Source organism: Miscanthus floridulus, chromosome 9 (assembly GCF_019320115.1).
Source record: "Miscanthus floridulus cultivar M001 chromosome 9, ASM1932011v1, whole genome shotgun sequence".
NCBI lineage: Eukaryota > Viridiplantae > Streptophyta > Magnoliopsida > Poales > Poaceae > Miscanthus > Miscanthus floridulus.
Genome location: NC_089588.1, coordinates 6,341,010 through 6,347,451, shown reverse-complemented (window position 1 = coordinate 6,347,451; position 6,442 = coordinate 6,341,010).

The window sequence follows — 6,442 nt, the reverse complement described above, 5'->3', positions numbered from 1 at the left end:
CAAGCACTTGATCATTACCATGGCATCACCATCATCATGTCATGATCTTCATTTGCTCCACCACTTGGACTAGTGCTACCTATCTCATAATCACTTTTGATAAACTAGGTTAGCACTTAGGGTTTCATCAATTCACCAAAACCAAACTAGAACTTTTAATCTCCCCCTTTTTGGTAATTGATGATAACCCTTTCACAAAGATATGAATTGAAATTCAATTGAATCCATGTTGCTTGTCCAAACATATTTACCATGTGTAAAAGAATATGGACAAGTTTCATGAATCCCATATGGTAGCGATTGCCCCCCCTACATATGTGCTAAGAGTTTGGATTGAAGCTTGTACATATGCTTAGATAGGAAATATAGGAGACAATGTCTACCAAATGATGCTAAGGTATAAGAGATGGACCTTTGAAGCGTGATACCAATTGAAGTGCACCAATATACCATCCTTAGCACCTTTGATAACTAGACATACATAAAAACTAGATTACCCCATGAGATCAACATTACAAGCAAGGGTCTAGTTTCCATAGAATGAACATGAGTCTAGTTACTTTAGCCTATGCATGCTAGTTTCTCATTTCATCATTCAAGCCGATAACTAGCATACACCACACAAGCATGGATATTGAAATTTAAAACTTGTGCCATGCAAGCAAATATATGAAATGCACATTCAAATACAACATACAAGTTTATGAGCTTGCTCCCTCTACTTGTGTGCATTTTTTATTGATCCCCTCACAATGTCATTTCATTTGTTTGCTCCTCCTATCTAACTATCTTTGTGAATTTCTCTCCCCCTTTGTCAACAATTAGCACAAAAGGTGAGCTCAAATTATAGATAGGTTGAGGTAAAACCATGTGAAATGAGGATCATTTTCCCAATTTGATTCAATCTAGATCACTTGCAAAAGATATTTAACTCGATTTGATCCAAGGACAAGCTTTTTCACACCTCTAAATAAGGGTTATCTTGTACCATGTTGAGTTAAACACTTATAGCTTATTTTCTAGATCAAACACTAGGTTTACAAGCCCACAAACATGTCATATGCTACCACTAGATCATTTCAAGCATACAAGCAATAGTGGTACCATACAAGCATCAAATTCATTTGATTTTCATGAATGAGCCTAGGACATGATAGGAATGACTAGATGCACTAAACAAGTCCGTAGCAATGGCTAGATGACATGCCACTCAACTTTACCTTGCTTTGCTCGAAGGAGAGGCATGTCATATAATGGGGGGGGGTGCATCAACACATATATGAGAAGTCAAGTATGTTCAATTCATTCCTTAGCTTGCAAAACCTCTTCTCATCAAGTGGCTTAGTGAAGATATCGGCAGGTTGATCTTCGGTGCCCACACTCTCAATGCAAATGTCCCATTTTTGTTGATGATCTCTTATGAAATGATGGCGGGCATCAATATGCTTTGTTCTTGAATGTTGAACCGGGTTGTTGGTGAGCTTTACGGCACTTTCATTGTCACATAGCAATGGCACTTGCTTGAATTTGATTCCAAAATCACTCAAAGTAGCCTTCATCTAAAGTAATTGAGCACAACAACTACCGGTCGAAATATACTCCGCTTCGGTGGTTGAAAGTGCTACACTATTTTGCTTCTTTGATGACCAAGACACAAGTGATCTTCCCAATAGTTGATATGTGCCCGATGTGCTTTTTCTCTCAACTTTGCATCCCGCATAATTGGAGTCTGAATATCCAATCAACTCAATTCTTGCTCCTTTGGAATACCACAATCCAACATTTTATGTATGCTTCTAGTACCTCAATATTCTCTTTGTTGCCTTCAAATGACTTTCTGTTGGTGAGGCTTAAAATCTAGCACACATACATACACTAAACATCACATCCGGCCTTGATGCGGTCACATAGAGTAGGCTTCCAATCATAGACCGATACATCTTTTGATCCACCATGTTGCCACTAGCATCACTATCCAAGCTTCCACTTGTTCCCATTGGTGTACTAATAGCTTTAGCATCATCCATTCCAAACTTCTTAAGCATGTCCTTAATGTACTTTCCTTGACTCACAAATGTGCCATTCTTCATTTGCTTAATTTGAAAACCAAGGAAGTAACTAAGCTCTCCAATCATGGACATCTCAAACTCACTTGCCATCATCTTACCAAACTCTTCACAAAAATCATGATTTATTGACCCAAATATGATATCATCAATATAGATTTGTATTACAAACAAGTCATTTCCAAGCTTCTTGGTGAAGAGAGTGGTGTCAACCTTTCCTATTTTGAATCCCTTAGAGAGTAGGAAATCCCTCAACCTCTCATATCATGCTCTTGGTGCTTGTTTCAATCCATACAAAGCCTTTCTCAACTTGTAAACATGGTTGTGTTTCTTTTCATCTTTAAAACCGGGAGGTTGCTCAACATACACAAGCTCATTAATGTACCCATTGAGAAATGCACTCTTCACATCCATTTGGTACTGAAGGGACCGTGGACGCCTAAGAGGGGGGGTGAATTAGGCAACTTATAAAATCTAACTCTAAAACTATGGCCTCTTTTTCTTCCTCTAGCAAAACCTATGCAAAAGATAATCTATCTAGATGTGCAACTACGGTTTTGCTAGTGTGTTGCTATCTCTACTGCAAATGATAATAATAAGATCAATGTAACTGCGGAAGCTTAAAATGCAAGGTAGAGATATGCAAACTCCCATCGACGACTCTGGTATTTTTATCGAGGTATCGAGAAGCGCGCAAGCTTCCCCCTAGTTCTCGTTCGAGCCCCTCGCAAGGAATCCCTCGCAAGGGCCAAGCTCCTGGTTGGGTAACTCCGTGGATAGCCTCGGGCCTTCCCCACGCGCAAGTGGGTCTCCGATGTGCCTTCCGGCAAGCCTCTCCCGGATGCTCCCCGCCGTCTTCACTATCAAGCTTCCGGCCGAAACGCCACGGGCCTTGTTCCCTTTGGTATACGGTGGCGGCCGCACCACAAACGCAGTTGGTGCGATCTCGCAAGACGTCAAGCCCCTCCGATGTACAACTCTTGTGCTCACAAGCACGGGGTGGCAAGAGGTATGCAAACCTCACTAAACACTAGGCATACACCTAGAGCAAGCGCATAAGCGGTGGTCTAATCAACCTAAGCACTTCGCAAAGCACTTATGCTAATCACCTAATAAAACACTAAGCACTATGCAAGTGGAGATCACTGAAATGGTGTATCAACACCCTTGGTATGTTTCCTCAGCTCCACACTTATCAAATGGCCGGTTGAGGGTTGTATTTATAAGCCCCACTGAGAAAGTAGCCGTTGGGGTCGAATTCCCGCGAAACAGCTATTGACCGGACGCTGAATCATCCTGACTGGACGCGTCCGGTCGTCCCGACCGTTGCAGCCGCGAACTGCCGATCGGACGCTGCCAGTGTCCGGTCGCCTGCCACCGGACACGTCCGGTCACAGTTTCGCGTGCCTGGAACCTCTCTGTACTCGATCGGACGCTGTGTTTCTGCGTCTGGTCGGTTGCCGCCAGCGTCCGGTCCTCGCATCCGGTCGCCTATCTGCCGAGCCACCGGTCCAGCGTCCGGTCGTGCTTCCAGCGTCCGGTCCAGCGTCCAGTCGCCTCTGCGAGCTCATTTCTTAGCGATCTTGCGTACGGCTTGGTTCCTATCTTCATGCTTGGACTTTGCTTGATATCTTGGGTCTTTTCTTGTGCTCCTAAGGTCTTTCTTAAGGTGTTGATCATCGGATCATCACGTCACCTACGTCCAAGTCATGTCTTGCACCCTATTGAACTACAAAATAAACACTTACAAATTCATTAGTCCAATTTGGTTGTGTTGGTCATCAAACACCAAAATCCAAAGTAAATGGGCCAAGGGTCCATTTTCCTTACAATCTCCTCCCCTTTTTGGTGATTGATGCCAACACGACCAAAGCAAGCAAATAATTAGAATTTGGAAGTTTAAAAACTACCTACTTGCTAGGTTGCAATGCAAAGGGCAAGGTTATATGATACTAATTGACAGATACCAATTAAAACTTTACTTAAAAGCATGTCTTGCCCTTACAAATGTCCCCATGTGATATTATGGATTAAAGCCTATCTTTCTAAAAAAAATTCACCCATTACTTAGACTAATCCATAATTCACTTTCCTCCCTTTCTCGGACCATTACCACTTGTAGACATCAACTTGATGCTTGCCTTTGGTCCTTCAAATTCTCCCCCTTTAGCATCAAACACCGAAAAGGAAGACATTAGTAGCACAAGGGAGGGTCAAATTTCGTGATCCTTTGTGTATAGAGTGAAATGGATCACAAAATTTGACTCTCACATTATATAGACTAAGCTCCCCTAAATGTATGCATACATATGGTAGAAAGCAAAGCATATGCATAATTAGCAATTTATTGTATAAGAGAGTTTAATCTATATAATGCATGGAGAAAGCATATAAGAAAGAAAAGTAAACAACATGATGATGCCAATTGAAGAATGATGCTTAACTCCGGGGACTCCATTTTCCATGCAATGAAACTACAACACACAAAATAAGCTTGAAAAGGTGTTAGTCTCAAAGCATCCAACTTGTAGATTAAGCTCCCCCTAAATTTGTGCACACAAGTGTTGAATACTTATGAAATTTGTGCACATTGATTTAAGTATCAAAATACCACTTGAAAGATGATATTTGGGAGAGATTATCTACAATTTGGACTTTTGGCACATATTAGATAAATAATTGTAAAACAAGCTATGTGTCGTGCTTCTAAACAATTTTTAAACCATGTAGGTTTGCTCCAAGGGTTGATAATGAAACCGAGCAAGCCTACCATATGATGTACCTATTGAATGCATGACAAAAGATTTAAGCAAGTAAATGCAAACATAGGTATGAAAGATAACTAGATGCTTTAAGAGTATATCAATTGAAGGACAAAACCAATTGAAATGAATACTAATTGAAAGTAATGACATCTAGTTACCTAACATGGGAAGGGGAATTTGGGTCCATAGTATTCACTAACCTACTTGGTAATGACTATGTCCATCAAGATGCACCCCATGAAATGCACCCATACTTTGCCAAGTCTCCAAATTCCCCATTGTCCGATGGACTTCTCACTTCCCTTTCGGGATCCAAACTTCTTGGTGCTCTTCATTTTTGAAATGATTTCCTTTGGCACCCAAAAGCGTTTGACCCCATTGTTGGCTTGCTTGTTCACCTTGATGGCCACCACCTTGTCATTTTTCTTCTTCTTCAAGAGATAAGGTATGGAGGCCTTCTTGTCCACCTTGTTGGTGTAGGTGTTGGAGAGCTTGCTTGTTTGCCTTTTCTCCTTCTTCTTTGCTCCTCCCCCATTCTTCACCTTGCACTCATAGGACTTGTGACCTTCCTTGTGGCATACGTAACAAACCATAGTTTGTCCTTCATCAAGCTTCTTCACTCCCTTGACGGTGTTATCTTGATGAAGTTGGGTTTGCTTTGCCTTGCCTTTCACTTGAGTCAAGTTCTTGGTGAGGCGAACTACTTCTTGCTTGAGTTGCTCATTCTCCTTTGCAACCTCTTGTGTGCATGTATCTACGACAACTTTCTCAACACAAACTTGGTTGCACAACGGTGAGTCTAAACATAAATCATTGCAAGAAGTAGAGGCATCCCTTTTAATTATGTCATTTCTTTTAGATGCCTTGGTGGGGGTATTTTTGACGGCCTCAAGATTAGCAACTTTATTTGTTAGCTCATCACAATGTTTGCACATGATTTCCATTTTAGCAAGCAAACTTTGATAATCATTTTGTGAGCTAGCTAACTTTTCTTTTAATTTTTCATTTTTCTTTTCAAGTTGCTTATTATTAATTGTGCATGCACTTGTTGTTGCACTAGCCTCAAGTTGCTCAATTTTAGTAGATAGTTCAACATTGAGATTTGCAAAGTTTTCATATTGTTCAAGCAAATTCTTGTATGCTTCTTGCGAACTACCTAGCTCTTCTTTTAAAGTTTTGAGCTTCTTTTGTTGACTAGTGCAAACTTTAGCATATTTAAGATTTTGTTGCACAATTGTATTGTAAGAAGGCAAATCATCATCACTATCATTCTCACTAGAGGATGAGCTTTCGTTACCTCATGCCATAAGGCACACACAAGAAGAGCTTGATGATGAGTGCTTGTGACCTTGCCTCTTGTGATGGTTTTCTTCTTCACTTGAGGAATCATCCCATGACCTTATTGTTGTGAGGGCTTTGTTCTTGCACCCCTTCTTCTTTGTTTTGGGTGTGGGCTTGTTTGGACAAACTTCCACAAAGTGCCCCAACTCGCCGCATCCATAGCATCCCCTCTTTCTTTGCTCGTTTCTTTGATTAGTGAAAACGAGGTCTTGAATTTGGATGGGCACACCCTTGACATTGAGCCTTTGGATCATCTTCTCCACCTTGTTG